Source organism: Tamandua tetradactyla, chromosome 24, assembly GCF_023851605.1.
Source record: "Tamandua tetradactyla isolate mTamTet1 chromosome 24, mTamTet1.pri, whole genome shotgun sequence".
Lineage (NCBI taxonomy): Eukaryota > Metazoa > Chordata > Mammalia > Pilosa > Myrmecophagidae > Tamandua > Tamandua tetradactyla.
In genome coordinates this window covers 42,392,746-42,404,752 of record NC_135350.1, presented here as the reverse complement: position 1 = coordinate 42,404,752, position 12,007 = coordinate 42,392,746, and the positions used below count along the sequence as shown (strand labels likewise).

The 12,007-nt window shown below is 39.7% G+C and overlaps 1 protein-coding gene across 7 annotated transcripts in view; it reads right to left on the bottom strand.

The window, feature by feature from the left end:
* Positions 1-12,007, bottom strand: part of WDFY3 (WD repeat and FYVE domain containing 3) — a 348,587-nt gene that overhangs the window by 244,628 nt on the left and 91,952 nt on the right. For all 7 annotated transcript variants that reach the window (XM_077142948.1, XM_077142947.1, XM_077142952.1 and 4 more), the window contains one exon: positions 8,765-8,864. The gene's annotated coding sequence lies outside the window, so the exon portion shown is untranslated. The remainder of the gene's footprint in view (positions 1-8,764; positions 8,865-12,007) is intronic.

Here is a 12,007-nt window from a genome sequence, read left to right as displayed (position 1 = left end):
CCTATATTCTGGAGCAGCTAGAAGGAAAAATATGAGAGGATTGTATGGTAATCCATGACAAATTCTGGGATCTATCCTGTAACCACTTTTTGAAGAGTGCTTTGAAAACTACTGCTTTTTTATTTCTTTGCTTTTTGTATATGCTATACTAAACAGTAAAAAAAGTTAAAAACAAAAACAAAACATTCCATTTCTGATGTACTGCACACAGTCAGCATTAACAAACCAACACATCTTGTGACTATTATTTTAAAAACTTAGTATAAGGTGGGCGATGGTGACAGAGTGGCAGAGTTCTCATCTGCCATGCTGGAGACCCGGGTTTGATTCCTGGTATCTGCCCATGTAAAAAAAACTTAGTACAGAATTAATGTTAAATGTGTATTTAAATCAACTTTAAATGCATTTAAATGTATATTAAAGTTCCTATATGGGATGTAAAATTGTACATATATAATTGTACAAACTATAACTAGGATCCTTACATTAAAAGAAATGATTAAATGCAAATTGATGCCAATATCCAACTGAACATAAAGTGAAGAGAGAATGAGTAAAAGAGCAAAACAACAGAATATATGTTAAATAAATATAAAATATAAATAAATATAGTATTATTACTATATTATAAATATAGTATTATTACTTTCAAAGATATGCACTCAGGTTGCATTAATAAAGGCTTACTACATTGATTTCTGCTTCAATAATAGTCAAAAATGTTTTGAAATCACCATAAGTGATTTGCATAAGTACCCTTCAGAATACACTGAAGCTACTTTTAAAATATCAGCACTTTTAAATAGGTAAGCATTATTTTCAATCTCAGTTACACACTAATTTACTAAACACTTCTTCTTGAATGTAAAATTCAGATTAGCCCTTGCTAAATTACCAAAAGCACTGAATTAGTGAATCCAATAGCTTATAAGGCAAGAGTACAAAAATAGTATAACTGTCAACTTATATATTCTTGTGAATTTACTACCATTTTCTATATCAGGTACTTTATTAGCCTCTAGTGATAGAAAGATAAATAGAACATGTTCAAACCTCTAAGGGCTCATGGTTAAGGTACAAGATATAATAGAAGCAAAGTGACAAGTGCTATAATAAAAATAATAAATAAGTAAACAAGATGCTATGGGAATACAGAGGAAGAAGCATTTAACTCTCAACAGAGATGGTGGCATTTGAAGTAAATCCTGGAAACTGAGCAGACATTCACTGTGCTGTTACGTGGGAAGATCTTATACAAAAGAAAGGAGGCTACCAGGTCATGCACATAGTTCTGCATGGCTGGACCACAAGGTATAAATAAAAAATGCTGGATATCAGACTTGGAAAGAAACTGATGACAGAGGCAAATCATACACACTAGACTAAGACTCAATTCCTTCTGAGCAGGAGAGTAATGTGTACTGACAAAATTATTCTAAACATCATGTAAGATGTGGATATATTTTAATGATCTTCCAGTGAGAAGGCAGTGTCAATGGGGATAGCACTGGGAAACAGTGGAAGAGGAGAATATAAGGAATACCACTCACAGAGGATTAACAATCTGGGAACTAGATGTCTTTTAGGATTAAAAAAATGAGAAGAGTGGAAGAGAATACAGATTTTCAGCTTGGCTTATTGGGAGAATGGCACTGCAATTGACTAAATTAGGACATAAAGGTGTGTCATGGTCAGCTTCATGTGTCAACTTGGCCAAGTGGCGGTACCTGTTTATCTGGTTGGGCAAGTGCTGGCCTGTGTGTTGCAACGAGGACATTTCATAGAATTAGATCATGATCACGTCAGCTGCATCCACAGCTGATTCCATTTGTAATCAGCCAAGGGGAGTGTATTCTGCAATGAGCAATGGTCATTCTAATCACTGGAAGCCTTTTGAGGAGGATTCAGAAGAGACACGCTCTCTTTCTGCTTTAGCTGGCAAGCCTCTCCTGTGGAGATCGTCCAGACCCTCCATCGGTATATCATTGGCTTCACAGCCTGCCCTGTGGATTTTGGACTTTGCGTTCCCATGAGACATTTTTATATATTTTATAGTTGCGAGTGTTTCCTGTTGATTCTGTTTCTCTAGAGAACCCTAACTAATACATCTTGGTACCAGGAGAGGTTCTTAAGAAACAGAATCTTAAAAATGGGCTTTTGTGAATGGTTTTCTACTCTTGACTGGACTCAAAGGCACTAAGGACTCTGATTCCCATAATCAGAAGGACACTCCCAATCCATGCAATGAAGTGGCAAAAGAGAGAGTCAAAATATCACCATTCAATTCTCCTAATGCTTCGCTTGTAAAAAACCAGGATCTAGGGGATAATGTTTTTGACACCTTTACAGAGTTTTGTGTAAATAAGAGGTATAGAGATGTTGGCTGCTTGTTGTTAGATACACTGGCTACATTAAGGAGTGAAAGGGATGGGCGTAGGGCTTCAAACAAGAAGCTTAAGCACCGTCTGACAGATGTAGACACTTCTATGAATCTCCTGAAGGAAAATTTTGTATCCTGTAGGAGTAGACTTGAGACCTCTGAAAATCAGACTCAGAATCTTATTGTTAGAGTAGCAACGCTACAACGTAACCTGAAATTTCAACGTTGCATGGTGCCTGCCATTAAAGTGAGGGTATTGATTCGAAAGGAGTGGCAACCTGAAAAATAGGATGGTGACATATGGATTGATAATGGTGTCTGGGGTAAGGATGAAACCCTATGTCGTGCTGAGTCTTCTCTAGATAACCCTGTAATAGTTTACTCTGAGGATAGCCTCCCCACCTACCTCCAGTCTGCCTTGAGGAATTGGTCAACCAACCTTCTGTTGAAGGGATTAGCCCCAGAGTGATTAATCCCTTTTCACCACATGAAAATGCAAATGAAGGCCCTGAAGCGAATGGCTTGGAAGATATTTCTAATTCTTTTCACAACCACCCCCACCACCCCTCATTTCGTCCAGACCTATAACTAAAGTCCCAACAGGCCCCTAAAGGTGAGGTACAAAGTATCACACATGAGGAGGTACGTTATACTCCAAAAGAACTGTGTGACTTTTCCAATTTATGTAGACAGAAATCAGGGGAATATGTGTGGCAATGGATTTTAAGGGTATGCAATAATGGTGGAAGGAATATAAGGCTGGATCAGGCTGAATTTATTGATATGGGCCCACTAAGCAGAGATTCTGCATTCAATGTTTTAGCACGAGGGATTAGAAAAGGTAGTAACAGCTTGTTTGGGTGGTTGGTTGAAACGTGGATCAAAAGGTGGCTGACATTACCTGAGGTTGAAATGCCAGAACTGCCCTGGTATAATGTAGATGAGGGGATCCAGAGGCTTAGAGATTGGAATGCTAGAGTGGATTTATCATGTAAAGCCTGTTCTTACACCCAAGGAATGTTGGGAGGATGCACCTTTTACCAGAACAGTGAGAAATAAATTTGTGAGACTAGCACCATCATCCCTGAAGAGCTCTGTAGCAGTACATCTCTGTAGGTCAGATATTACTGTAGGAACTGCAGTGACTGAACTAGAATCCTTAAACACAATGGGGATGATGGGATCCTGAGTTGGCAGAAGCCAGGTGACAGTAGTTAATCACCAAAGACAGGGCAGACATGGCTATTATAATAGTCAGCAAACTCAAATCATGTGTCAAAATTATATGACTCACAGAAATTTGTGGCATTGGCTAGTAAATCATGGGGTGCCTAGAAATACAATAGAAGGGCAGTCTACTAAGATCTCGTTTGAGCTGTATAAACAAAAGAGTTCTAGGTCAAGTGAACAGAAGTCTAACCTGAATTACAAAAACAGAGTCACAGCCCCTTAATCAATTTCCAGACTTGAGAAAGTTAACAGACCCAGAGCCCTTGAATGAAAGGGAGGCCAGGTCCCTTTGTGGGAGAACCCTGTTACACTGTCACAAATTTATATTGTTAATCTTCCTCCAAGTCTTCCCCAAGGAGACCAACGGCCTTTCACCAGGGTAACTGTGCATTGGGGAAAAGGAAATAATCAGATATTTCGGGGATTATTAGACACTGGCTCAGAAGTGACATGAATTCCAGGAGACCCAAAATGTTGCTTTGGTACACCAGACAGAGTGGGGGCTTATGGAGGCCAGGTGATCAATGGAGTTTTAGCTCAGGTCTGCCTTATAGTGGATCCAGTGGGCCCCCAGACCCATTCTATAGTTATTTCCCCAGTTCCAGAATGTAAAATTGGTATAGACATACTGAGTAACTATCAGAATCCCCACACTGGCTCTCTAACTTGTGCAGTGGGGGCTATTATGGCGGGAAAGGCCAAGTGGAGCCACTAGAACTGCCCCAACCTAACAAAATAGTAAATCAGAAGCAATACCAGATTCCTGGAGGGATTGCAGAAATTATTGCCACTCTTAAGGACTTGAAGGATGCAGGGGTGGCAATTCCTACTACATTCCCACTCAAGTCTCCTATGTGGCCTGTGCAGAAAATGGATGGGTCTTGGAGGATGACAGTGGATTATTGTAAGCCCAACCAGGTGGTAACTCCAACTGCAGCCGCTGTTCCAGATGTGGTATCAATGCCTGAGCAAATCAAAACATCCTCTTGTACCTGGTATGCAGCTATTGATCTGACAAATGCTTTTTTCTCAAAGGCTATTAGTAAGGACCACCAGAAACAGTTTGCTTTTAGCTGGCAAGGTCAGCAATATACTTTCACTGTCCTGCCTCAGGGGTATATCAACTCTTTAGCCCTGTGTCATAATGTCCACAGGGACCTTGATTGTTTCTCCCTCCCACAGACATCACACTGGTCCATTATATTGATGATATCATGTTGATTGGACCTAGTGAGCAAGAAGTAGCAACTACTCTAGACTTATTGGTAAGGCATTTGCGTATCAGAGGATGGGAAATAAATCCAACAAAAATACAGGGAGCTTCCACCTCAGGGAAATTTCTAGGTGCCCAGTGTTGTGGGGATGTTGTGATATTCCTTCTAAGATGAAGGATAAGTTGCTGCATCTTGCCCATCCCACGACCAAAAAGCAGGCACATCGCCTGGCTGGTCTGTTGGATTTTGGCGACAACATATTCCTCATTTGGGTTTGCTATTCAGGCCCATTTATTGAGTGACCAGAAAAGCCGCTAATTTTGAGCGGGGACCCAAACAAGAGGAGGTTCTGTGACAGGTCCAGGCTGCTGTACAAGCTGCTCTGCCACTTGGGCCGTTTGATCCAGCAGATCCAATGGTGCTGGAAGTGTCAGTGGCAAATAGAGATGCTGTCTGGAGCCTTTGGCAGGCCCCTATAGAAGAATCACAACACAGACCCACAGGATTTTGGAGCAAAGTCTTACCATCTCCTGCAGATAACTTCTCTCCTTTTGAGAAACAGCTTTTGGTCTGCTACTGGGCCTTAGCAGAGACTGAATGCTTAACCATGGACCACCAAGTTACCATGAGACCTGAGTTGCCTATCACGAGATGGGTGTTGTCTGACCCACCAAGCCATAAAGACGGGCGTGCAAAGAAGCACTCTATGTAAAATGGAAATGATATATACGAGATAGGGCAAGAGCACATCCTGAAGGCACAAGTAAATTACATGAAGAAGTGGCCCAAATGCCCATGATCTCCACTCCTGCCACATTACCTTCTTTTTCTTAGACGAGAGCTATGGCCTCTTGGGGAGTTCCTTACAGTGATTTGACTGAGGAAGAGAAATCTCGAGCCTGGTTTATAGATAGTTCAGCACGATATGCAGGTACCACCTGAAAGTGGACAGCTGCAGCACTACAACCCCTTTCTGGGGTGTCCTTGAAGGACAGTGATGAGGGGTAATCCTCCCAGTGGGCAGAACTTCGAGCAGTGCACCTGGTAATTCATTTTGCTTGGAAGGAAAACTGGCCAGAGGTACATCTGTATAGTGAATCATGGGCTGTTGCTAATGGTGTGGCTGGAGGTTCAGGGACTTGGAAAGACAATAATTGGAAAATTGGTGACAAAGAGGTCTGGGAAGAAGTATGTGAGTAGACCTTTCTGAGTGGGCTAAAAACATGAACATGTTTGCGTCCCATGTAAATGCGCACCAGAGGGTGACTTTTGCAGCGGGAGATTTTAATAATCAAGTGGATAAGATGACCCGTTCTGTGGATACCAGTCAGCCTCTCTCTCCAGCAACTCCTGTCATTGCCCAATGGGCTCATGAACAAAGTGGTCATGGTGGTAGGGATGGAGGTTATGCATAAGCTCAGCAACATGGACTTCCACTCACAAAGGCTCTCTTGGCTACAGCCACTGCTGAGTGCCCAATCTGCCAGCAGCAGAGACCCACACTCAGCCCCCAATATGGCACCATTTCCTGAGGCGACCAGCCATCTACACGGTGGCAGGTTGATTACAGTGGACCACTCCCTTCATTGAAGGGGCAGTGATTTGTTCCAACTGGAAAAGACACATACTCTGGATATGGGTTTGCTTTCCCTACATGCAATGCTTCTGCCAAAACTACCATCCATGGGCTTACAGAATGCCTTATCCATCGTCATGGTATTCCACATAGCATTGCTTCTGATCAAGGAACACACTTCACAGCAAATGATGTCCAGGAATGGGCACATGCTCATGGAATTCTCTGGCCTTAAGATGTTCCCCATCATTCAGAAGCAGCTGGATTGGTAGCACAGTGGAATGGCCTTTTGAAAACTCAATTACGGTGCCAACTAGGTGGCAATACCTTGAAAGGCTGGGGTAATGTTCCCCAGGATGCTGTATATGCTCTGAATCAGCGTCTGCTGTATGGTACTGTTTCTCACATAGCCAGGATCCATGGGTTCAGGAACCAAGGGGTGGAAATGGGAGAGGCCCCACTCACTATTACCCCTAGTGATCCACTAGGGAAATTTCTGCTTCCTGTCCCTGCGACCCTGAGCTCTGCTGGTCTACAGGTTTTAGTTCCAAAAGGGGGAGTGCTTCCACCAGGAGAAACAACAATAATACCACTGAACTGGAAGTTAAGACTGCCACCTACTCTCTTTGGGCTACTCATGACCCTGGATCAACAAGACAAGAAGAGGACTGCATTAGTGTCTGGGGTGAATGACCCTGACTATCAGGGGGAAATAGGACTGCAACTATACAATGAAGATAAAGAAGAGTTTTCTTGGAATATAGGAGATCCCCAGGGCATCTTTAATACTACCATGCCCTGTGATTAAAATCAATGGAAAACTGCAATAACCCAATCCAGGCAAGACTACCAAAGGGTCTGAAACTTCAGCAATGAAGGTTTGGGTCACCCCACCAGGCAAAGAACCACGGCCAGCTGAAGTGCTTGCTGAGGGTAAAGGGAACATGGAATGGGTAGCGGAAGAAGGTAGTGACAAATATGAACTATGAACACATGATCAGTTATAGAAATGAGGACTGTGATGCTGTTTTGTTCCTGCTATATTATTTAAGTTGTAAGATATCAAGTTTAAGAATGAATATTACCCAAGTACTTGTGCCCTATTCTGGAGAGAATTACTGTGTTTCCAGTTACATGCAGGACAGTTGAGTATTGTTAGGTGAAAGAAAAAAATGTGTGTTTTAATGTTTTTTATTTAGAAATTAGGTATGGTTTAAGGTGATATATACAGTTGCCAAGTTGACAAGGGGTGGACTGTTATGGTCAGCTTCATGTGTCAACTTGGCCAAGTGGTGGTACCTGCTTGTGTGGTTGGGCAAGTGCTGGCCTGTCTGTTGCAATGAGGACATTTCATAGAATTAGACTATAATGATGTCAGCTGCATCCACAGCTGATTTCATTTGTAATCAGCCAAGGGGAGTGTCTTCTGCAATAAGTGATGTTCAATCTAATCACCAGAAGCCTTTTAAGTAAGATTCAGAAGAGACAGGCTCTCTTTCTGCTTCGGCCAGCAAGCCTCTCCTGTGGAGTCTGTCCAGACCCTCCATGGGAGTTATCAACTTCACAACCTGCCCTGCGGATTTTGGACTCTGCGTTCCTGCGGTCACGTGAGACACTTTTATAAATTTTATATTTGCAGTGTTCCTTGTTGATTCTGTTTCTCTAGAGAACCATTACTAATACAGGGGTGTAAGAATTAGTAGGAAAGATAAAAAGAGACAAATTTGATCAAGGTGAAAATGTAAAACAAATTAAGAACCCAGGATTTGGATTAAGGAGAAGAAAAAGCAGATGTATTCATTGAAATATCATACACCGACCAAGAAGTAATTTGCCAAATAATAAGCAGAGACCCTCAATTTCAATGGCCATGTGGACTGAAAAGACTTTTCAAATAGAAAAAACCTATCAGCATTTTGCAAAGCTGTGCAAAAGCTTTATTTTTTTTAACAATTCATAAAGGGTTTTTTGAAATTTAGAATATACAAGGCATTAAAAAAAAAAGCTGAAAAGTCTACACTGTAAAAGTAAACATCTTACCACTAGGTGCCAGATCCCCTCAATCAGAGACAATTCATTGCCATTAATTTCTTGAATATCTTTGATATACATATATCAAACATGTAACATATATTTTTATCACATGCCTTTAGTCTATTAAAAATAAATAAACCATAAGAACACACATTCTATTTTTCCTAAATATATCACACTAATAAAATTTACTTGGTAGCATTATAAAGCAAGTCCATTAAAAAAGCCATTTCTACTCACAAGTAATCTGGATGCTTAATTTATCAATAAATTTAATGATAGTAAAGATTAAAAACAAAATTCGATTAATATCTTTTCTTATACACTGACCTTTAGGACATTCCTTGGATAACAGGTTCTGAATGTAGGAGCATAAAAAGGCCCATTCCCTTGATAGTATTTTACTCAAGACTTGAAATCTGGACTTCAACTAAAAAGGGGAAAAAAGATTATGCATTAGTCTCCAAGTCAGAATATTTTACTTAATACAAGTAACCTACATCCACAAATTATCCCATACAGCATAGATTTTCAACCCTGGTTGAAACATGAGATTAAATTGGTATGCTTTGAAAATAAAATGCTGATGACCAAGACCCACTACATTCAAATTAGAATCTCTGGGGCTGGAGCCCGGCCATGGTTCTTAAAGGTTCCCCACTTGATTCTAAAGTACATCCAGGATTGAGAATCACTGCCACAGAAACGTAACATAAAATTTTATGAAAGTCACTCCTAACCTTTTTATCTTGTTACTAAATAATAGTCATGTATAGAAAATGCACTTTTAAAATCCTTGGGGTTAAAGTGGTTGTAAAGCCTCAGAATATTCCTAACGCAGGACAAGGTGACAAGGGAGATCCCATGGTGCAGCACTCAATAGGTACTCACCTCACCCTGTGTGGGCAAGCCTAGTAGCCCGGGACACTGCTCTGGATACTGCACTACTGAAGAAACAGGATCAAATGCTGGAAATGCTTTGATATCCTCCCCAATGACAAGGGACTTACATACTTAATGGCAACCAAAACTGTATTTGAGTTCTAATAACTCAACATACAGATACAACTACTACTGTTTGGTTGTGAAAAAATCAGAAACGAAGTGAATAAATTAAAGTCCCAACAAGTGGCACTGATAATACCACTTTTTTTTATATAATTTCTTTTTTTATTAATTAAAAAAAATTAACAAAACATTTAGAAATTATTCCATTCTACATGTACAATCAGTAATTCTTAATATCATCACATAGTTGCATATTCATCATTTCTTAGTACATTTGCATCGATTTAGAAAAAGAAATAAAAAGACAACAAAATAAGAATTAAAATGATGAGAGAGAAAAAAAAACCTATACCTCACATGCAGCTTCATTCAATGTTTTAACATAATTGCATTAAAATTAGGTAGTATTACGCTGTCCATTTCTGAGTTTTTATATCCAGTCCTGTTGCACAGTTTGTATCCCTTCAGCTCCAATTACCCCTCGTCTTTTTTTTTTTTTTTTAATTAACGGAAAAAAAGAAATTGACCCAACATTTAGAAATCATACCATTCTACATATGCAATCAGTAATTCTTAACATCATCACATAGATGCATGATCATCGTTTCTTAGTACATTTGCATCGGTTTAGAAGAACTAGCAACACAACCGAAAAAGATATAGAATGTTAATATAGAGAAAAAAATAAAAGTAATAATAGTAAAAACAAAACAAAACAAAACAAAAACCCATAGCTCAGATGCAGCTTCATTCAGTGTTTTAACATGATTACTTTACAATTAGGTATTATTGTGCTGTTCATTTTTGAGTTTTTGTATCTAGTCCTGTTGCACAGTCTGTATCCCTTCAGCTTCAATTGCCCATTATCTTACTCTGTTTCTACCTCCTGCTGGACTCTGTTACCAATGACATATTCCAAACTTATTCTCAAATGTCCGTTCACATCAGTGGGACCATACAGTATTTGTCCTTTAGTTTTTGGGTAGACTCACTCAGCATAATGTTCTCTAGGTCCATCCATGTTATTACATGCTTCATAAGTTTATCCTGTCCTAAAGCTGCATAATATTCCATCGTATGTATATACCACAGTTTGTTTAGCCACTCTTCTGTTGATGGAGATTTCGGCTGTTTCCATCTCTTTGCAATTGTAAATAACGCTGCTATAAACATTGGTGTGCAAATGTCCGTTTGTGTCTTTGCACTTAAGTCCTTTGAGTAGATACCTAGCAATGGTATTGCTGGGTCGTATGGCAATTCTATATTCAGCTTTTTGAGGAACCGCCAAACTGCCTTCCACAGTGGTTGCACCATTTGACATTCCCACCAACAGTGGATAAGTGTGCCTCTTTCTCCGCATCCTCTCCAGCACTTGTCATTTTCTGTTTTGTTGATAATGGCCATTCTGGTGGGTGTGAGATGATATCTCATTGTGGTTTTGATTTGCATTTCTCTAATGGCCAGGGACATTGAGCATCTCTTCATGTGCCTTTTGGCCATTTGTATTTCCTCTTCTGAGAGGTGTCTGTTCAAGTCTTTTTCCCATTTTGTAATTGGGTTGGCTGTCTTTTTGTTGTTGAGTTGAACAATCTCTTTATAAATTCTGGATACTAGACCTTTATCTGATATGTTATTTCCAAATATTGTCTCCCATTGTGTAGGCTGTCTTTCTACTTTCTTGATGAAGTTCTTTGATGCACAAAAGTGTTTGATTTTGAGGAGCTCCCATTTATTTATTTCCTTCTTCAGTGTTCTTGCTTTAGGTGTAAGGTCCATAAAACCTCCTCCAGTTGTAAGATTCATAAGATATCTCCCAACATTTTCCTCTAATTGTTTTATGGTCTTAGGCCTAATGTTTAGATGTTTGATCCATTTTGAGTTAACTTTTGTATAGGGTGTGAGACATGGGTCTTCTTTCATTCTTTTGCATGTGGATATCCAGTTCTCTAGGCACCATTTATTGAAAAGACTGTTCTATCCCAGGTGAGTTGGCTTGACTGCCTTATCAAAGATCAAATGTCCATAGATGAGAGGGTCTATATCTGAGCACTCTATTTGATTCCATTGGTCGATATATCTATCTTTATGCCAATACCATGCTGTTTTGACCACTGTGGCTTCATAATATGCCTTAAAGTCAGGCAGCGCGAGACCTCCAGCTTCGTTTTTTTTCCCTCAAGATGTTTTTAGCAATTCGGGGCACCCTGCCCTTCCAGATAAATTTGCTTATTGGTTTTTCTATTTCTGAAAAATAAGTTGTTGGGATTTTGATTGGTATTGCATTGAATCTGTAAATCAATTTAGGTAGGACTGACATCTTAACTATATTTAGTCTTCCAATCCATGAACACGGTATGCCCTTCCATCTATTCAGGTCTTCTGCGATTTCTTTTAACAGTTTTTTGTAGTTTTCTTTATATATGTTTTTTGTCTCTTTAGTTAAATTTATTCCTAGGTATTTCATTCTTTTAGTTGCAATTGTAAATGGGATTCGTTTCTTGATTTCCCCCTCAGCTTGTTCATTACTAGTGTATAGAAATGCTACAGATTTCTGAATGTTGATCT